This window comes from Narcine bancroftii, chromosome 14 (assembly GCF_036971445.1).
Source record: "Narcine bancroftii isolate sNarBan1 chromosome 14, sNarBan1.hap1, whole genome shotgun sequence".
NCBI lineage: Eukaryota > Metazoa > Chordata > Chondrichthyes > Torpediniformes > Narcinidae > Narcine > Narcine bancroftii.
This window is the reverse complement of record NC_091482.1, coordinates 43,783,214-43,805,868: the sequence shown is the minus strand read 5'-3', so window position 1 is coordinate 43,805,868 and position 22,655 is coordinate 43,783,214. Positions and strand designations below refer to the sequence as shown.

Genomic DNA, 22,655 nt, shown 5'->3' with positions numbered 1-22,655 from the left:
CAGGGGAGTAGCATTACTAATCAGAGACAGAATCACAGCTGTAGAAAGAGAGGATATTGAGGAAGAAGTGAGTCAGAAACAGGAAGGGAGTGATCACTGTACTGGGAGTAGTCTGTAGGTCTCCAAATAGCCCCCGGGAGACTGAGGAGCAGATAAATGGCAGATTAGGAATGGTTTCGAAATTGCATGGTTGTTGTTATGGGAGACTTCAACTTCCCTAATGTTGACTGGAACCTCCTGACTGTAAGAGGGATAGATGGGGCAGAATTTGTCAGGTGTGTCCAAGAAGGATTCCTGACACAGTATATGGACCAAATGATGAAAGGAGAAAAGGGAAGGGCTAATTTCGATGGAATTAGGCAGGAAATGGGGAGAGTAAATTGGGAACAGATGCCTCGGTGGGAAAAGCACAGAAGTAATGTGGAGGATGTTTAGGGACCACTTATGCAAGGTTCAGGATAGGTTTGTCCCACTGAGGTAGAGAAAAGATGGTAAGAAAAGGGAACCATGGTAGACAAAACAGATGAGGCAGCTGGGGCTTTGCATCCTCTCTGACCATGGGGAAGATAATATGGCAAATATAGTCTCTGCATTTAAAAAAGGTAATAGGGAGAATCCGGGAAATTATAGACCAGTGAATCTTGGGTCTAATAGTTGTGGGCAAACTATTGGAGAGGATTCTCATGGGCAGGCTTTACAATCATTTAGGGAAGTAGTCTTCTTAGGGGTAGTCAACTTGGCTTTGTGAGGGGTAGGTTGCGCCTCGGAGCCTAATAGAGTTTTTTGAGAAAGTAACAAAGGAAATTGAAGAAGCTGGGGCAGTAGATGTGGAGTATATGGATTTTTGTAAGGCATGTGACAAGGTCCCTCATTCATTCAGAAAGCTATGAGGCATGGGATCCATGGAACCTTGGCTTGAGGGTAGTAATGGAATGCATTCTGCATGGAGGCCAATGACTAGTGGCATTCAGCAGGGATCGATTCTGGGACCCCTGCTCTGTGATTTGTGTAAATGATCTGGATAAGAACTGGAAGGATGGGTCAATAAGTTTGAAGATAATACAAAATTTGGAGGTGTTGTGTATAGCGTAGAAGGTTCTTGTAGGTTATAACAGCAGATAGAAAGGATGCAGAAATTGGCAGATGGAGTTCGATCTGGGTATGTGTGAAGTAATGCATTTGGAAGGTCAGCATGGTTAATGGTAGGATTTTTAACAGTAAGGAGGGACAGAGGAACCTTGGGGTCCAAATTCATTCATCTCTCAAGGTTTCTGCAGGTTGATAGGATAGTTAAGAAGCCCTATGGGATGTTGGGGTTCATTAGTTGGGGGAATGAGTTCAAGAACTCTATAAAACTCTGGTTAAACCACATTTGGAATAATCTGTTCATTTGTGGTCGCCTCATTACGGGGAGGATGTAGAAGCTATGGAAAGGGTGCAGAGGAGAGTTACCAGTAGGTTGTCTGGATTGGAGAATGTGTCTTATCAGACAAGGTTAATATAGCTAGGACTTTTCTCTGTCAAGCGAAGGAGAATGAGAGGTGACATAATAGAGGTTTACAAGATTCTGAGAGGCATAGATGAGGTGGACAGTTAGTACCTTTTTCCCAGGGCAGGAACAGCAAACAGAGGACAAAGTGGAGGGAAGTTTAGGGGAGACAACGGATTTTGTTACACAGAGAGTTGTGGGTGCCTGGAATGCATTTCCGGGGGTGGTGATGGAGACTGGAACATTAGAGATATTTAAAAGACTCATAGACAAATACATGGATGCAAGAAAAATAGAGGGTTATGGGTGTGAGGTCAGGAAGGTTTAGAATGTGGAGTAGGTTTATATGGGTTGGCACAACATCATGTTTATGTTCCAATATCTATTATCATCAGGAAAGGTCTGGAAGCTAATCGCTGTGGTATACCTCCAGTCACAGACCTCTAATCAGAAAGACATTCTTCCACAACCATACTCTGCTTCCTCAACCAAGCCAAAGGACTGGAAGCTAATCGCTGTGGTATACCTCCAGTCACAGACCTCCAATCAGAAAGACATTCTTCCACAACCACTCTCTGCTTCCTCAACCAAGCCAATTTTGGATCCAATTAATGCGATCTACAATTGTGCTGGAGAAATTCAACAGGTCATGCAACATCCATAGGAAGAAAAGGGCAGGTCCCTGAAAAATTGTTCGGCAGCTCACCTTAGACCTTTGAGCTCAAGCCTCAAGTTCCCCAACACCCAAATGAAGTCAGCCCTTCTTAGTGTTGCAATGTGATCTTGTGGTTCCCATTCCCTTCCTCGCCCATAGGCCCCTTCCCCATGACTCTCCATCACCTGTGAGTAGTGACCTACATTTTCCTCTGTGCACCCCACAATGGGATTCCACATGAACTAAACAAATACTACTGAGTACATCCTCCCAGACTATTTTGCCCAACAATACCCTTCTCTCCAGCACTATCATTCTCCACTCACACTGTAAGCATTGAGCAAAATAAATAATTTTATACCATGCCTTCCTAAACATTTACATGACTCATATTCCTTATTCCTACCACATTCCTTAACTCCTCTCCCATCCCCAACCCAGGTCAACAATCCACATCATAGACACCACATCAACCATAAATACAACAGTATTTTAGGAAAGGTCAGTAGACAATGACGAATGGTTAGGCTGGTGATCGTTAGAAGGTGGGCATTTGAGGTCTTGGGGAGGAGGAGATTCAGAGGGGAGATGGACTAGAGGGAGGGCTGCCACAAGGTGTAAGAATTTAACCTCTGAGAACCTACCTCCTAGTACCAGACTCCGCAAGCAGTGATATGCTTGGGTCGAGGAGGAAGAACACAGACTTGTCGTCATTAATACAATGAGTATCTTTTCTCTTTAATATGATTTGGCTCACAAGCAGACCAAATGTTTGAACACCCTTCTTAACTGAAGGGTTTACATAGTTCCTGCAGATTGTTGGATATAATTTCAGTAAAATACATGTTCTTTTGAAATTGAACAATGCAGTCTGCAAAAAAACATGAATAATAGTTGGAAAAAACTAGGTTAAGAGTTAAATGAGGCATGATTAAAAATCAAAGTGAGCTGATAATCCATGTGGGCACAGGTCAAACAAGAAGACTGCTGCTCATTGTGGAGTGCTGAGTCCTGCAAACAAAAGGAGAATGGGAGCAGAAGGGGTGCTCCACATAGGTGACCGTGACGCTGAGTTCATGCCGTCCAGTGCGGGAGGTTAAAGCAGCTGAACGTGGAATTGGCTGAGATTTCTTTCACCAAGCTCTGGAAATTCTCAGCATGGTGAAGTGAAGTCACCTCTTGCAGGATCAACATTTCAGTTAGAGATTTCCATTCTGTTGAGCAATAAATAGGAGGCTATCGAGTTTTTCATCTGTGGCTGAATTCATCCAGTAAAACACAGAAGTCTGTAGACGCTGTGATTTCAGGAACAACACAGAAACGGTGGAGGAACTCAGCCAGTCTCGTTGCGTCGATAGGAGGTAAAGCTATATTACTGACGTTTTGGGTCTGAGCCCTGGAAGGGTCGGTAATATATCTTTACCTCTGATGGACACTACAAGACATCCTGAGTTCCTCCAGTATTTCTGTGTTTCAAGGAAAACTGTAGAACTGGTTAGAACTAGGTAAAAGTACAATGCTGGAGAACTCAGCAGGTCAAACACTGTATTTTATGTAGCAAAAATATAGAAACATAACCAATATTTTGGGCTTGGGCCCAGTTCGGACGCCTGCCTATACTTTGCTCATATATTTTTGAAGGTGCAACTTGAATAAAAGCTCTCATGACTGGAGGGAGAACATTCGCTTTTATTAGCTTATAATTGAGGTAGGGTCTTACAGAGGTCTTCAGAGAGCCTCAGGGTTTAGGCGGGAAACCAAGGTTATATATGAGTAGATGGGGGCAGAGCCGGCACATCAGTATAACACACCACCAGTGAATCTCAGTTCATTGCATTCACCCCTTCCTGCAGAATTTAGGGTCGGTGGATGAAGACAGAGAACATGAGTTCAGAAAATAAAATACAAAAAAAATACAATTATTTACAAATTTAAGTGGTTCGGGGGTTTGGAGATCCAGATGGAGGGCCTTAACACTTGGGTTCCTTGGGTCTCCTGGTCCCTTTGAGAGGGAGGAGAGGCAGGCTGGATTTCCGGCTCAGCAGTGGAGGGGAAATGCACTTTCTCCTGAACCGGATTCCCTGACTGAGGATGGTGGGAATGAGCTCCATGGTTCGCAGGGCAACTGAGGCAATGGACCCTCTGTTCCGGCGGGTGCTAGGTCCCTGATAGAGATGGTGTCCTCCCTGCCCTCCGGGTAATCCATATAGGCGTACGTGGAATTGGCGTGGAGCAGTTTCACCCTTTCCACCAGGGGGTCAGTCTTGCTTCTCCTCACATGCTTCCTGGGAAGGACCGGACCAGGAGTGGTGAGCCAGGTTGGGAGTGCAGTTCCCGATGCTGACATTCCTGAATTGGAAATTAAATAGGTGCTCATGAGGAGTAGCTTTGGTCACAGTACATTGTAGCGACTGGATGGAATGGAGCACCATAGGAAGGACTTCTTGCCAGCATGAGTCTGGAAGGCCTCTTGACATCAGGGCCAGTTTGATAGCCTTCCAGACCATGGTGTTTTCCTTTTCAACCTGCCCATTCCCACAGGGGTAGTAGCTCGTAGTCCTGCTGGATGAGTTTCCCCTCACCAGCAGGTATTGATGTAGCTCGTCATTCATAAAGTATGAGACCCAGTTGCTATGAATAAAGCTGGGATACCCGAACAGGGCAAAAATTGAATCTAGGTCCTTTATGACTGACGAAGTGGACGTGTCTAGACATAGAATGGCAAACAGGAAGCGAGTACTCATCAATGATAGAGAGGAAGAAGATGTTCCCGTTCGTGGAGGGGAGAGGTCCCTTAAAATTGACACTGAGCTGTTCGAAGGGCCTGGGTGACTTGATCAGGTGTGCCTTTGCGGGGTTGTAGAAGTGCGGCTTGCACTCTGTGCAGACCTGGCAAAACCTGGTCATTTCCCTGACATCTTCCATGAAGTAGGGCAGATTGCACGCCTTGACAAAATGAGCCATGCGGGACACTGCAGTTAGCCGGTGTGTGCAGAGGCACAGCTTCCTCTGGATAAGGCATCTGGAGGGTCATTAAGGGCTCCAGGCCAATAGGCAAGAGCTCGATCCTCCATCTAGCAATCTTGTTATTTTTGATTTTGCCCCTAACATTATTAAACATGAAATGCGACCGAGCCCTGGTCAGTGAGGAGCGTAAATCTTCTACCAGCCAGGTAGTGTCTCCAGTGCCTCACGACTTCTACATTGGCTTGAGCCTCCTTTTCCACAGAGGGGTTCCGGAGCGCGAGGCCTTGTAATGTCTGAGAAAAAAATGCAACTGGCCTGCCCGCTTAGTTGAAGGTAGCAGACAGGGCTATGTCCGAAGAGTCGCTTTCCACTTGGAAAGGAACATTCTCATCCACTGCGTGCATGGCGGCTTTCACAATGTGATTTCGGAGGTAGTAAAAAGCCATTTGGGCTTCAGCCGAGAGGGCTTTTAAGAGATGGTGAAATTTATCAGCATATTGAGGGATCCACTGGGTGTAATATGAGGAAAAACCCCAGGCATCTCCTCAAAGCCTTCATGGTTCAGGGAACGGGGAGCTCTAACAGGAGGTGGGGTACATTCTATTGGGATCGGGGCCAATTATGCCATTCTCCTCTATTTAGCAGAGGATATCCAGACATTTAGTCCTCAACACACACTTGCTAGAATTATGTGAGGTTTAGGGCTTTCGCCACGTGGAGAAAGCTCTGGAGGTTGGCATCATGGTCTTCCAAGGTATGGCCACAGATGGTGACATTATCGAAGTAGGGGAAGGTAGCCTTCAACCCATACTCATCCACCATTCTGTCCACCTGCTTCTGGAAGATAGAAACCCCATTAGTAATACTGAAAGGGACCCTGTGGAATTGATAGAGTCGACCGTTAGGCTCAAATGCTGTATATGAATGGTCCTCAGAATGGATTGGCAGCTGGTGATAAGCAGCTCTCAGGCTGATGGTCAAATAGACCCAGTACTACGCAATATCATTCACCATGTCTGAAATTCGAGGGAGGAGGCATACTTCCAGGAGTATGTAGCGACTAATAGTTTGGATATAGTTAATTACTAGCCTGGACTTGTTTTCCCCTTTTACCATTACCACTTGTGCTCTCCACGGGCTGGTGCTAGGTTCCATCTTCATCAAGTAGATGTTGTGTCTAAGACTGTATGAAATCTCATTCTGCTGTACTGTACCTCCTGCTCTTGGTAGCAATAGGTTTGCAGTCTGAGGACAGATTCAAGAAGAGCGGAGAGGGGTCGATATTCATTGTGGAGAGGCTGCATGTGGGTTCTGATTTTAGAGGCCCTCCGTTCTGAACCATTACAGGAGAGAGGGGACCAGAATACTCCAAGGTCACGCTTTTATGGTGACACAGGGCGTCCAGACCCAACAGCACTGGAGCACACAATTCATCAAGTACATACAGGTATATCTCACAAAATTCCCCGCCAGCAAACGACAAATGTACTATATAATGTTGTTAAATATGCATAGAATGTGAATGAGATGCAAGGGATATGCAGTAATTGGAAGGATACATCTTCAGGTTTATTCTTGCACAGTCCATGAGCCTCAGAAGCTTTCAGTAGAGCCTATGCCGATTAGGTATTTAGTGGAATATCCGTTTATCTCCACAGTTACTGTGGAGTTGGTGAGCTGGTGAGGTCTGTCCTGATCTAGAACTATCAAGGCTAGGACCCCGGAGACGTAATATTCCTCACTCAAGTGGCCCCCACCATCCTGGGTTGCCCGTGGGTAAGATGGCGTCGACCTCGTGGTACTCAAGATGGCTGCCCTCCTTCCTCCTCTGATGATGATGGCGTCGAGTTCGAATTTGAGTCATGGAAAGATGGCCGCTGAGCCTTTTTGCGCCATTTCCTCACTGCCACCCTCCATCGGTATGTAGCGCAGCAAGGGGGTTCAGGTGAATTCGGGGCAGACGACTTGGGGCTGGAATCAGATCTGGAAGCAGTGCAGGCCACGGATTTCCCCAGGCTTCCCCTCGCATGGCAAACCCTCGCCCAATGCCCTTTCTTGCCACAGCCGGAACATACTAAGTCTTTAGCCGGGCATCGTGATCAGGGGTGCTGGCTCTTGCTGCAGAAAAAGCACTCCCTAGCACGGAAAGCGCAGCCGTTAGGGCTGGGGTAGCGGGAGCAATTGGTCCTTGAAAGGGGTCGCCTGGGTGAGCAAGCTCACTGGCTTCAAGGCCGTCATTCTCGAGCTTGGCCTGTTCCAATGATTTGGCCAATTCGATGTGGTTAGGCAGGTCCTTCTTACCCAACTCGAACAGTCGCTGCCTCATGTACCTTGAGCGGACCTCCATGACTAGAGTGTCCCGCATCTGTTCTTCTTCACAAACATGGCTCATAACCGCTTCATACCTGCCCTTCTTGGCAAGCGTCCACAGATCCAACAGGTAGTCACTGATGGTCTCTCCTGGCCGTTGGCGACATAGAGTGAGTTGGTGCCTAGCTAGGACCTCATTTTGCAAATTCAGGTACCAAGCCTTGATGGCAGCACATTCCTACCCTCAAAACAAGTGCGGACCTCCTCAGTTCATCAGTGTGGAAGACATCTCTGGTTGCGTTCAGGTAGGCCTGGAAGCAGTCTAGCCAGTACATGAATTCCTCAGCTGTATCGGGGGAACAGAGGGCCTATCAGTAACATTCCTGGCTCGAGTAGCGCTTCCATCGTTAGGGAATAAGAAAATTAAATTGTAGCGTGAATAAAAGCTCTCACGACTGGAGGGAGAACAAACGCTTTTATTAGCTTATAACTGAGGGTAGGGTCTTACAGTAGTCTTCAGAGGGGTTCAGGGTTTAGGTGGGAAACCAGGGTTATATATGGGTAGATGGGGTTGGAGCCAGTTGTCAGTATAACATACCACCAGTGAATCTTAGTTCACTGCATTGGCTCAAGCCCGAAATGTTGGTGAGGTATCTTTATCTTTATACAGTACAAGGTAAATTGTTTGACCTGCTGAGTTTCTCCAAATGTATCCTTGAGAAATCCATGTGGCCCAACTTCAATATTGTGCTCCAAACGTGACAGTTAGTTTGAAATGGCCACCTTGAATGTGGATAGTCTGACGTCGTTCATGGAAAACCTGAAAGACTGAAACATAGAAGTCTGCAGATGCTGTGATTGTAGCAAAACAACGGAAATGCTGGAGGAACCCAGCAGGTCTCGCAGCGTCCATAGGTATCTTCCTGTGATAGTACAGACCTATTACCAATGTATATAGTTACAGTATTTAGAGTATGTAATGACTGTGCTTACAGCGATTGGCTGAGAGCTAAGCCACACCTATTGTCTGGGCCTTAAAGGGTTGTGGCCCTAGCCAGGTCGGATCATTCCGGACTGGTCGGCCACCTGTGAAGAGCTCCTGTCTTTTGCTAATAAAAGCCTTGGTTTGGATCAACAAGTCTTTGGTTCTTTCGACGAGCTCTACACTTCCCGACCCTTACAGGGCTCAGGCCCAAAGTGTCTGTGTGTTTGCTCAATTCTCAACCAGCTTGTTCATATTTTGGTGTTTCTGATGGTTCGTGTTTTGAGGTGGCTAATTCCAGATTCATGCTTTACTTTGTGGGAGAAGACAGGGGGGACATGATAACTCATTGATTTGAGATAAGAATAATTTTCGGATTGGTTATTGTTGTGGAAATCACTATAAGCCAGAGGTCTTGCTGTGATAGGTCATTGTCATGGACACCAATCTGAAAATGCATGAATGAATGCACATATGTGTAGTCATCAGCTCCCTTTCATTGGAGTTTTATTCAATTTAAGTAAGTTGCCAGTTGCATTCAGCTTCCTTTTCAAAACAAAATGATTCACAACACACAGAACGTTTTTGTATAATGTTGAGATTTCTGAGACTTGCTCTAATCATTTGAACATGCTGATTGCCCTGTCATAACTAACATTATAAAACCTTGTCGGCTCCTCTCCCATTCACTGAGCACAAGGCCTTCATCTGTGCCACCGCAGCCTGTTCCACCTCTCCATGACTAGCATCCCCTGACTACCCAGAGGGGATGCTCAGCCCTTTCGAACATTTTAGCACAGCACAGGCCCTTGGGCCCTCGATGTTGTGCTGACCAATATATTCCTACTAAAATGAACTAAACCCTCCCGACCTCATAACCTTCTACTTTTGTCCTATCTAGGAGACTCTGAAATGTCCCTAATGTTTTAGCTTCTTCCACCAATGCAAGGTATTCCAGGACTTCCTCCAAATGCTAGGATGATTCAGACCATTGTCTTTGGACTTTTCCATTCCCATCTTTCTCGATTGATCTGAAAGTGACCCACATCTTTGCAACCTTTTTGTTGTATTTGATTGCTGATGCAGCTTGAAGAGATTCTGCCTTGGCCCAGATTCAACCCTGACCTCTGTAGATGCCTGTGTGAAGATTGCATCTTCTCTGGCACAGACAAGGGCAGATCCAAGTATAACCGTGTCACTAGATGCTAAGAAAGCCTTTGATAGACTGTGGGATTATTTGGTGAAAATGCGGGAAAAATTCAGGTAGGAACATTCATTCATAAAGCACTGTACCATAAACCCAGGGCCAAAGTTGTCACTAATGGACAAACATCTCCAGCCTTCCCACTGTCCAGATCTATCCCCTGCTCTTATTTATATTGGCTATTGAACCATTAGTGGAAGCCATTCGCCAGGATCCAGGCATCAAAGGGTTCAGACTGGGCCAGGGAGAACACAAAATTAATTTTTTTGCGTATGATGTTTTGATATACTTGACAGAACCAGTAGATCATTGGCCAGGCTGCAGACTATACAGGAGAATTATGGCACAATCTCAGGATATAAAACTAATTTCGATAACAAAAGGGGATTATGAAAAATACCAACAAGAGTAAATTTAAGTGGCTACAAAAGGGGATGAAGTATTTGGGAATATGGGCAGATAAGAATTTACAAAATTTATAAAAATTGAATGATCTCCCCCTACTTGGAAATATTGAAGAGGACCTATAAAAGTGGATACACCTTCCTACAACGTTGATAGGCAGGGTTAACTGTATTAAAATGAACATTATGCCAAGGCTACAATACCTCTTTCAATCTTTGTCCATACTGCTGCCCCAGAGTTTTTTTCAAGATACTTAACGGATGTATCAGAATAAAGTAGCTAGAGTCTCCATGGAAAAATAGTCTGGGAGGAATGAGGATCCCAGACTTTAAAAAAATATTATTGGGTGACCCAGGCCATGTTTATTGCCTCATTCTGAGGGAGACAATTTACCCTCCTGGGCACAAATTGTTCTAAACATGGTAGGGGATGAGATAGCAGGAGAAATTATTTACAAATGGGATACTAAATTAATAAGGCAAAAAAAGACAGCCCAATACTAAACCAGATTATTGGGTAAAAGTAGGGTTGTCTCCTAAAACACCCCTAACCCAGAACAAATTAATCCCTATGACTATAACCATATAACCATTTACGGAGCGGAAACAGGCCATGTTGGCCTTTCGAGTCTGCACCGGTTCACTAGAACAGCTCCACTAGCTCAAACCTCCCGCTCTCTGCCAATAACCCTCCAACCCCCTCACCTCCCCCTACATCATCTTGCCATGCTGCCCCCCCCAGCAATCCAGCCTTGTTCACAGGCATCCTTGCTCTTCCAAGACTCAGCAGGATTGTGCAGAGAAGCCACTGGCTGTCCCCACTGACTGTAAGCTATGGGTAACAAGATCCTAGACACATGGGGTCAGAAAGGGATCAGGTGTATTGAGGTCTGTTATGAGAAGGGGAAGCTCATGTCATTCAAGTGATTAAAAAATAAATTTGACTTATCAAACAAAACCTTCTGCTACCTTCAATTAAGATCCTTTTTGAGGGACGAATTAGGTCGGTCTATGGGCCTCCCACTGTGTAGTGACATGGAGGCTTTAATTCAAAGGGGCATCACACATAAATTCATTTAGGTTATGTATCTCCTGTTCCAAGAGCCAGAAACCGGAACTCCATAAAATGAGGCAAAGATAGGAGTCAGTTCTAGGAACAATTCCTGAACGATGTTGTTCCAACTTCTAATGGGTCAGCACAAAGGGGGTTATTAACGCCAGATACAATTTTTTGCACCAGCTATACTTTATGTCGCAAAAATTCCATAAGGTTAAACCAGAAATCCCTGAAAATTGTGTTATAGGTGTGGCATAGAGACAGGAACTTTTGTATATTCAACCTGGTTTTGCCCTAAGGTGAGACCCTTCTGGATAGAATTAGGGGATATTCTTTTGAAAAGAATTATAGGGGTGGAGTATCCACAGGATCCAGCGTTGTTCTTACTGGGGAATATTATGGATGCAAGTCCAAGATTGTCCAAACACCAAATTCAATTTGTGAAGGTCGCCTTGGCGGTGGCCAGGAAATGCATAACAGTTACCTGGAAATCTGACTCTCAGCTAAGCACAGCAAGATGGGACGCAGAGATGCAGAGCTGGGTTCCCCTGGAGAAATTTACTTCCAACTTAAAAGGGAGACATGACACATTCATTGAGGAGTGGCGGCCGTACTTGAAACACGTCAAAACGCAGTGTAATTAGCCTTCCCAGGGCCTTTCTCAAAAGGAAAACAGCGAATAACAGGATCACACGAGCCCTGAAATACTGAGAATGAGGAGACAATTTGGAAGTCCTGCTGGCTCCCTGTCCCTTTATTCCTCATGTATTTACATTGTTATTCTTAATAAATGATTTTTATGCTTTTATTGGGGTTGAAGTGGGAGGTGGGATGAAAGTTGGGGGAGGGAGACGGGAAAGGAAAAAGGACTCAGCAAACAATGACCTGTAAAAGGGGAGGATTGTTACCCCTATAATTCCTGGCTAATACAAGTCTGTAAAACTAAATAAAATTTTCCAAAAAAAAGGATTGCATCTTCTCCCTGTGGCAGTATAGATGGATTCTTCTGGGTGCTCTGGGTAGGTGAGAGGTAGAATCTTGGGGGAGTTGATGAGAATGTGCGTATTATGGCAAGATTAGCGTGGATAGTTAGTATGGACTTGGTGGGCCAAAGGGCATAATCCCATGCTGCTTGGTTCTGAGACTATGTTTTGACCACTATCCATGCCACCACTGGGACACTCACTTCCATCTCTGAGACATTACCAGGCTAGTAAATTACTAATCTGTAGTGGCCACTTCAGTCGCTACACATCTTTGCTTTTGTTACCTCTAGACCAGCCGTTCTCAATCTTTTTTTTGGCGGTGGCCCCCTTAGGACTGTTCAAAGTTTATGGGCCCCTTCACTCTGAAGCAGTCAAGTTTAGTTGGTTTCTTCTGTACTTCTCTCCTGCCAACAACATTAAACAAAATTTTTAAATTTTATGATTCTGGTCTGTAGTTTCCCCCCCCCCCACATTAAAAGACCCCCGATGGGGTTGTATTGCCTCCTTTGAGAATGGCTGCTCTAGATGCCATGGTTGGCATAGCAGTTAGCGCAATACCATGACAGCTCCAGCAATCAGGACTGGGGTTCAAATCCTGTCCATTCTGTAAGGAGTTTGTTCGCTCTTCCGTATCTGCATGGGTTATCCCTGGGGGCTCCAGTTACCTCCCACTGTTTGAAACGTACTGCGGAGTTGTAGGTTAATTGGTTGTAATTGGGAGGCAGGGGTTTGTGAGCCGAAAGGGCTTGTTACCATGCTGTATGTCTAAATTAAATTTAAAATCTAAATAGACAGCAAAATTGGATTGAATTCTCTGAAATTCAAGTTAGGTAGAATTCCGCTACCCAAGATGTGTTCCATATCCCATCTGTCTACCACCTCGGACTTTGAATCCTACCTGGTCTTGGTGAAGCAACACCGCAATGAAAAATTGATCATTTATGGTTTTTAGACTGCAGGCATATAACGGCATAATTAAAGAATTTGGCCATTACACAGACAGTCTATAAATGAAAGTTCAGGAATTTTTTGAGTACCCCGATTTATCCTGCAGGACCCCGACAACTTTTTGGAGGAAGCCTGCAGTGTAAATCATACCAGAAAAATTAGTGGACGGTCATTCACTTCTACTGCATGTCCAACCCCTGGGACTGTTACACTCAGGTACTTGCAGTTTAAAAAGGTGCCCAGTGTTGTTTATGATCACAGAGCAATCTTCTTCAGCACTCCACCCCCTTTCCCTATCACCTCCCACAAACAACAGAGTGGGGAGAGCCACAGGGAGCCAAAAATACTGTGTCATAGAGATTTAGCACTACAAAGTACAATAATGAAATATATATATAAATATGGCAGTGAGAAGGTGAAAAGACTGCACTGTTTTCCTTGTATATTTTTTATTTGCCATTAAGTGGGCCTGGGAGAACAAGGAGCAGAGACACTGCACTGTTCCACAGGGTCCTACCACTCAGGCTTGCATGTACTTTAAATATCCTGGAACCACAGGTGTACGCCCAAGATGGTGACGCTTGTGTTGGGTGGCGGACCATGAGGGGTTACAGACTCTGGGGGAACAGTGGACAGTTGTACATTTTGGAAGAGGAAATAAATAGGCAGATTATTATTTGGATGGGGGAGAAAATTCAAAATTTAGAAGTGCAAATGGACTTGGGGTTCCTCATGCAGGATAACCTAAAGGTTAACCAGCAGGTTGGATCGGCAGTAAAGAAAGCGAATGCTATGTTGGTGTTCATTTCAAAAGGAATAGTGTATGGGAGCAAGGAAGTGTTGGTGAGGCTCTATGGGGCACTGGTGAGATCTCATTTGGAGAACTGTGTGCAGTTTTGGGCCCCTTATCTTAGAAGGGATGTAATGATGTTGGAGAGAGTACAGAAGATTTATCAGGATGATTCCTGGAAAGCAAGGGCTAACATATGAGGAACATTTAGCGGCTCTTGGACTGTATTCATTGGAGTATAGAAGAATGAGAGGGGATCTCAAGGAGACATTTCGAATGCTGAAAGGATTGGACAGACTAGATGTGAATAAGGTGTTTCCCTTGGAGGATGAATCCAGGACAAGAGGACACAGTCTTAGAATGAGAAGGTACCCATTTAAAACAGAGATGAGGAGAAATTTTAGCCAGAGGGACGTGGATTTGTGGAATTCATTGATTCATACAGCTGTGGAGGCCCGATCATTGAGGGAGTTCAAGGAGGAGATTGATAGGTATTTAATTAGTCAGGGTATCAAGGGATATGGGGAAAAGGCCAGAAATGGGAACTAGATGTGAAAATGGTTTAGCTCAGGGTGGAGTTGCGGAGCAGACTCAATGGGTTGAATGGACTACTTCTGTTCCTTTATCTTTTGATCGGCACAGGGCATCAGAAATGGGGAGAAACCCTCCCACCGAGGAGACAACCCAACAAGATGCTGGTCACGGCAGAGCACCAGTGAAGAGCTCAGTGACTGAGGGACCCACACAAGCTGCGGGCTGCTGGAGACTGGCTCATGGGAACCAGGTATCAGAACAGGATTCAAGAGGGTACTGAGGGCAAGAAGGGCCTCTCGAAGGGCCTTGGGGGCTGAAGGCTTCCTGATTGTATTGGAGGTTTGTATCTGGAGTTCAGGTACCTAACAGATAGAATATGAGTCTGTGCGGCTGGAGAGGCTGTGGGAGTACTGGAGGTGAACCCAAGGATGCTCAGTGACGCTGAAGGGACTCTCTTTCTCTTATTGAATGGGCGCCTAACCCTAATGTCGACCTTTTGTTTGCTTATGCCTTTTGCCTTATTTTTTTTTGTATTATTGCATGACAACAAAAGGTATCTTGAATATGAAAGAACTGCGTATAATTGCTTCCTGTGAGAGATATATATATATATATATATATATATATAGGACACCAGTACCATACATTCCTGTCATGGGCTCTCTTGCAGCTTGCAGCAATCCAGGCTTGTTTTTACATCTTTCTCATCCAATAAAGGTAACTTCAAATTTGACAAAAAAATATCTGCAGTCCCTTCAGATGCATACAAGTCCCAGTAAAAAACACAAAATTCCTCATTAATCTCCTGTGATTTATAGGTAATTCCTGAATTTCCCCGAAATGCATTAATTGTTCTAGAAACTTGTTCAGTCTTCAACGGCCATGCCAATACCTTATGCGCCCTCTCCCCTAACTCATAATAATGCTGCTTTGATCTCTAAATCAGTCTCTCATATTGTAACAAAGCTTCAAATTAGATAATTGTATCTTATTCTCTTCTGTTGCATTGTTCTGAAATGTTTTTTCCAATACTGCAATTTCTTTTTCTAACTCCAAAAGTTCCACCCTATATTGCTTTTTTCAATTTAACTGCATAACTAATAATTTGACCTCGTAAATATTGCTTTCAAAGCATCCCTCATGGTAAAACTACTCTGGACAGATCCCTCATTCATTTCTAAAAAAAGCTTAATCTGATTTCTCAAATATAAAACAAACTCAAGTCTTTTTAACAACATCTCATTAAATCGCCAACGATAATTTACACCCACCTTCTCGCGACCTCACAAGAAATCAACAACAATGAATGGTCTGACAAAATTCTACTCTTATATTCCGCATACTCAATCCTGCCTTGTAAATGAGCTGATACCAAAAAAAGGTACCAAATGTGGTGTAGCCAAGTTTGCGGATGACACCAAATTGAGTGGAAGAGCAAATTGTAATGAGGATGTGGAGAGTCTGCAGAGGGATATAGTTAAGCTGGATGAGTGGGCAAAGGTCTGGCAGATGGAGAACGATGTTAGTAAGTGTGAGGTTATCCACTTTAGCAAGAAAAATAAAAGAGCTGAATATTATTTATAGAGTGAAAAACTACAGCGTGCTGTTGTGCAGAGGGACTTGGGAGTGCTTGTGCATGAATCGCAAAAAGTTAGGTTGCAGGTGCAGTAGGTTATTAAGAAGGCAAATGGAATGTTGGCCTTCATCGCTAGAGGAATTGAATTCAGGAGTAGGGAGGTAATGTTGCAACTGTATAAGGTACTGGTGAGACCGCACCTGGTCTCCATATTTGAGGAAGGATATACTGGCTTTGGAGACGGTCCAGAGGAGGATGAAAGATTAAATCATCTAGGATTGTATTTGCTCGATTCAGAAGAATGAGAGGAGATTTTACAGAAACATATAGGATTATGAAGGCTATGGATAGGATAGAGGTAGGAAGGTTTTTTGAGCTGGCCGGGGAAACTAAAATGAGAGGACACGAGAGGAGTAGATTAAGGACAGAGATGAGGAAAAATAGTTTTTCCCAGAGAGTAGTGAATGTCTGGAATTCTCTAACCAGGGAAGTGGTTGAGGCTGCTTCATTACATATATTTAAAATTCGGTTAGATAAATTTTTACATGATAGAGGAATTAGGGGATATGGGGAGAAGGCAGGTAGGTGGAGTTAGGTCATAAATTAGATCAGCCATGATCGTATTGAATGGCGGAGCAGGCTCGATGGGCCATTTTTGGCCCACTCCTGTTCCTACTTCCTATATTCATATGACTCATGACGTCCAGAATAAAAAGAATAATCTTTCTCAGTCGGATGAATTCGTCGCCATATTTCAACTAAAATCCCCCATCAACTCAGTTATCCTTTTTGCCATCTTAGTTTTCGAGATGGCAGAGGCCGACAGCATCGAATCCACGCTGCTGAAGATCCAACTGCGCTGGGTAGGTCACGTCTCCAGAATGGAGGACCATCGCCTTCCCAAGATCGTGTTATATGGCAAGCTCTCCACTGGCCACCATGACAGAGGTGCACCAAAGAAAAGGTACAAGGACTGCCTAAAGAAATCTCTTGGTGCCTGCCACATTGACCACCGCCAGTGGGCTGATATCGCCTCAAACCACGCACCTTGGCGCCTCACAGTTCGGCGGGCAGCAACCTCCTTTGAAGAAGACCGCAGAGCCCACCTCACTGACAAAAGACAAAGGTTGAAAAACCCAACACCCAACCCCAACCAACCAATTTTCCCTTGCAACCGCTGCAACCGTGTCTGCCTGTCCCGCATCGGACTTGTCAGCCACAAACGAGCCTGCAGCTGACGTGGACATTACCCCTCCATAAATCTTCGTCCGTGAAGCCAAGCCAAAGAGTTACTTACATGAATTAGTAATTGAGTACGGTTTAACATTCTCCCCTATTTGTTTCCTGTGTGTTGATAAGTTACGTGTAATTGCAGCACTTGTGTCTTGACTCGTCTCGCTATGAATCCACAGAACCTGATACTCTTCTCAACACACTCTTACCCTCATGAGCACTCGTCCACACACTCTCACTCTCTCATACGCACGCACATACTCACTCATTCTCCCTCCCATGCACACTCTCCCACATACTGTTGCACACTCACTCACACTCGTGCACACTCACTCACACGTGACAGTCTCATACACACACTCTCTCACTCGTGCTCTCTCACATGTACACACTCCCTCTGCCGCACCCCCCACATGAACACCTGCACACACTCTCCCGCACTCACTCTCTCTCACACACACACACACACACACACTGTCACGCACTACCCTTTAATGCACACTCACACACACACACACACACACACACACACACACACACACACACACACACACACACACACACACACACACACACACACACACACACACCTGTCTTCAAATTGCAGTAAAAGAGCTGTGATTTGGACCTTTTAAGAGTCTCTAACAGGAATAAGAAAGTTTTACTCTCTGATCAGTTAATTTCTACAATTTACGAGGGGGTATTTTGATTGTAAGCAGCTGGAGATTTTCAGTGGATTTGATTGTACAGCTGTAGGTTCGACCAGGCTTTTGACCCTACTGGTCAGGCTGACCTCTGTGCTCAGACAGTCTGAGGTCTGCTTGCTGTGTGATGAGAGTGTGGGACGAGACACACAATGGAGGGTGGAAATTTTCCCCACTGATTGCAGATTGTGGGGGTGGGGGGGGGGGGGGAGAGAGAAGAATGTGATTTCCTCTTGATATGGGACAAACCTCACTCCAGCCAAGCCACCCAAGTCAGAGAATACTTTTAGCGGCTGCAGCCAATTGAAGTTTTTGGCTCATTGCCTGCATTGATCCCAGCGGCTGTGGCTGTTCTTTGCAATTTGTAAAACACATGCTGATTTACCCTGACACTGAACGTGAGGATTCTGGATTGTAATTTATGCAACGATGCTGGCAGAGACCTCAAGAGAGGGCAAACATTATGCAAATTATGGTAATCAGAGTGCTGTGAAGTGAAACCCTCCAAAATCCTTTCGGATACTTCCCTGTGTCGCATCTGGGAGTGGCAGTCAGAACCAACTATGCCTCACTGATTTGGGCAGCAGGTCAGCACAAATCTAGAGGTTTTAGTTAGAAGGATCGTCGTAGTAAAATCAAACAACTGCCATAAGTTTATCAAGGTGACTCATAGTCCTGTCACCCGATAAAATGGTCCAGATTTCAATTTGTCACAACCACGCAAATTGTTTCTAATTTGTGAACTTCAAAGCCATGCAAAACCTCGTATGTTATTTGGATGCCGACATCTGCCTCTGCAGTGTGCTGGCCCTCCAGATAAGCGGGGATGCCAATGCGTTTATCAGCTAGCATCCCAGCACCAGCCTTCTTAAATTGTTCCAAGACGGAGTTCCCTAATAACCCCAGCAATGACAGTGATGGAACTGACCTGGTAACAGTGCAGGAGGTGACCTGTATCGGGGCTGTCTGATTCCAGCTGGAGGTTGAGTTTCTGTGTTAAATATAACTCCTCTTCAATGGCCTTTCACTTTACCTCAATTATGACCTCTGTGGAAGATCATAGGAGACAATCAGGCAGCTAATCTCTTAAAAGCATTGCTTCCTTTCTAATATCAATAACATTGACGACTTTGCTTTCAATATCCCTGTTATCAGTTCATGAGGACTCAGGCTTGTATCAGCTTACTAACCCTGATAACTTGCATTGAAACCCATGATCTCTGAAATGCCTAATGCTTCCCCTGTTTTACAAAGCTCTTATCTCTCTACAGAATAGTTAAACATTTAACCAACTAAGAGATTCACACTTCAACATTAATTACTGCCTGATGCATCATTCCACACAAAACGTTTAATTCTGCAGTGATTCAAGGCAGGGAATCACATTCAAAGTATTTGTGTTTAATACGCAAAAGTGCTGGAGAAACTCAGCAATCCCGAAGCAAAAATATATAACCCACATTTCGGCCCTGAGTCCTTCATTAAAGTCTGATCAAAAAGCAGGTAGGTGTATGACTAATACCCACTTCCTCTATCACTTCTCAGCTTCTTTTCTCCTGTTCTCCCACCCACATCCACCTATGACCCCCTGCCTGTTGGCCTGTGTTCCTCCCCTTATCCTTCTCCATCCTTTTTATTCTGGTGTCTGCCTACATTTTGCTCATACCTTGACCAAGGGCTCAGGCCTGAAACAATATCTGTGCCTCAGATGGATGCTGCGTGGCCTGCTGAGGTTCTCCAGCATTTTGGTGCATTGCACTGCAATCACAGCGCTCGCAGACTTTCTTGTTTAACTCAGAACTTGATGATGTTACTGAGAAATTGTCCAATGCCACCGAAACAAAAGTCTATTTTTTGAACCCTTAGAAAACAGAATGGTGGACAGTTTACACTCCATCTGTGGACTGAAGGATGACTTTTAAAGATGCTGTCACAGGCAAGTGGCTGAGGTTGCGGGGAGGTTTCGAGCTCAACTGGGTAGTGGCAGCCCCCTCCCCCCCCACCGCCCCCACTTGCAGTGTGGCGATGATGTAGCATTTTTCACTTTGAGTGATGCCTGATATAAGAAGCACGCAGAGAAAGAAAAGGAACACAGTTACCACAAAGGGCCTTCCATTCTGGTGATGATAATGGGACTTGATTTCTATCACCTGAATGTACACAGCAGTGTTGTGCCTCAAAGTAATTGCTGTGGGTGATTGCTGGTGGCTGGTGAGGCCATTCACAGTCTAATCAACCAGAAAATAGAGGGGAAAGAAGAAAATAGGAGATATATTCCCAAATGAGTGGGTTTAAGTTCGTTAGTTACACAGAAGTCTTCTGCAAACAGATGCCAATGATGTGTAAGGAGGCGTTGATGAGGATCCATGGGGCACTGGTGAGACCTCTTTTGGAAAACTGTGTGCAATTTTGGGCTCCCTATCTTAGAAAGGATGTGATGTTGGAGAGGGTGCAGAGGAGATTTACAAGGATGATTCCCGGAATGCAAGGGCTAATGCACGAGGAGCGTTTGGCAGCTCTTGGGTTGTATTCGTTGGAGTAGAGGAGAATGAGAGGAGATCTCTTCGAGGCATTTCATATTTTGAAAGGTTTAGATAGGGTGGATACGGGTAAGATGTTTCCCTTGGTGGGTGAATCGAGGACAAGGGGTCATCGTCTGAAAATGAGAGGTTATCCATATAAAAGAGATTAGGAAGAACTTCTTTAGCCAGAGGGTCGTGGATCTGTGGAACTCATGGCCGCATACAGCAGTGGAAGCCAAATTACTGGGAGTAATTAAACAGGAAATAGACACGTATCTCATTAGTGAGGGCATCGAGGGATATGGGGAAAAGGCCAGAAATTGGAACTAGTGTAGAGTCGCTTCGTGTGGATTTACGGAATAGACTCGATGGGCCTAGTGGCCTCCTTCTGTTCCTTTGTCTTGTGATCTTGTGATCTCCAACATTCATACAGCCACATAAAGAGCAGATTAGAGAATCAGAATACAATGAAATGGAAGAGCAACGAGTAACAAGCAAGGGCAGCATTGACAGCACTGTTTTGGGATTCATTCAGGAGCCTGACAGCTGAGGGAAGAAACTGTCTTTAATGCCGTTTGCACAAGCTGTCCGGATGGGGGACAGTGTGTGATGGGTCTTTCAATATGTTGGTTGCCTCTCCTGGGCAGTGGGAAAAGTAAATGGAGTCATTGAGTCACCCAGTGTGGAAACAGGCCCTTTTGTGCAACTTGCCCATGCCAACCATAAAGTCCCACCCACAACTAGTCCCAACTTCCTGTGTTTGGCCCATGTCCTTCTAAACCCATGTATCCATCCAAACTTTCTTAAACATTACATTATCACTGGCCTCTACCACCTCTTCTGGCAGACCATTTCACACACCCACCACCCTCTGTGAAAAAAAAAATTACCTATAAGGTTCCTATTAAATCTCTCCCACTGCCCCCCTCCCCCCCCCCCCCACCACCTTAAACCCACATCCTCTGGTTACTGATTCCCTTATAGATTATTCCTCTCATGATTCTGTTCACCTTTATGAGATCACCACTTAATCTCCTGCCTCTAAGGAATAAAGCTACAGCCTGTCCAACCTCTCCCTGTAGCTCAGGCCCCCGAGTCCTGGCAACATCCTCATAAATCTTCTCTGCAGCCTCTCCAGCTTGACGACATCTTTCCTGCAACACGGTGACCGAAACGGAACCAAATTCTTGTTTAATTCTAATCCAGGCAGCACCCTCTGCACCCCCTATAGCATCCACATCCTTCCTGCAGTGAAGTGACCAGAACTGAACATGAGGGGTCTAACTAATAGCTGCAACATTACATTGAATTACAGGAAATATATGGAAGGCACGGAGAGGCTGCAGAGGAGATTTACCAGGATGTTGCCTGGATTGGAAAATAGGCCTTAAGGCAAGGTTAGCTGTGCTGGGATTTTCTCTTTGGAATGAAGAAGGATGAGAGGTGACACAATAAGGGCCTGCCTACATTTTGCTCAAACCACATTGGTTATGTATCTTTATCTGCTAAATAACGCACACTGTTTGACCAGCTGAATTTGTCCAGCATTGTGTTTTTACCTCACTGCATTATTATCCTTCTGCACCATCACAACTTATATCATTGATAATAATTTTGAGAGAGATATCACGAGTTCCTGTGGGCTCCGCATTAATGATGAATGCTGAGTTTCCACATCTTTCAGTCAGCAGGATCTCTCCCTGTGAGAGTTGGTGAGTGCATGTGGCAGGGCGGCACCCTCTAGTGGTTGCCTGAGGTAACAGCTGCGGATCTGGGAATCTGACATTGGAAGAGGCACATAATGAAATGAAAGGTAATTCCTGAGACGTGAGTATAACAGCAGAGTTAATTGTCATGTTTTAGGGATGAAGAAACTTCTATCAGAACAAAACACATTTTTCATCTTATGTGAGCAACAAACATTGCTCTTGGGCTAAGGCAGGCCCCTCATTTAGGACGAATCAGGCCCCAAGGCAAGATTGTACTTTTCACAGCCATACTCCTACGTGGTTCAGTATTGCTGCCAGATTTTTTGAAAGGCTCTGTACCTTCCCCTCAAATTGTAGGTAATCTTCAGGGGAACACAAGCTTGCATCTCCCTGCTTCATTGTGCAATGCTCAGGTAAGAGTCGGATTTCCAGGTAACCGCTATGCACTTCCTGGCCACCACCAATAAGATCATTACAAATTGAATTCAGAATTTGGACAGCTTCATTGTAGGTCTTACATCCATCATGTTACCCAGCAGGACAACTCAGGATCCTGTGGGAATTCTTTACCTATGATTTTCCATA

At 44.9% G+C, this 22,655-nt stretch overlaps 1 long non-coding RNA gene across 1 annotated transcript in view; it reads right to left on the bottom strand.

Annotated features, from left to right (window-relative positions):
• LOC138749205 (uncharacterized) overlaps window positions 1-22,655 on the bottom strand; it is a 65,539-nt gene that overhangs the window by 14,737 nt on the left and 28,147 nt on the right. The window contains exons 2-3 of the long non-coding RNA XR_011348476.1: window positions 18,768-18,886; window positions 12,339-12,458 (exon numbers count right to left, since the gene is read on the bottom strand). This is a non-coding gene — a long non-coding RNA (uncharacterized lncRNA). The remainder of the gene's footprint in view (window positions 1-12,338; window positions 12,459-18,767; window positions 18,887-22,655) is intronic.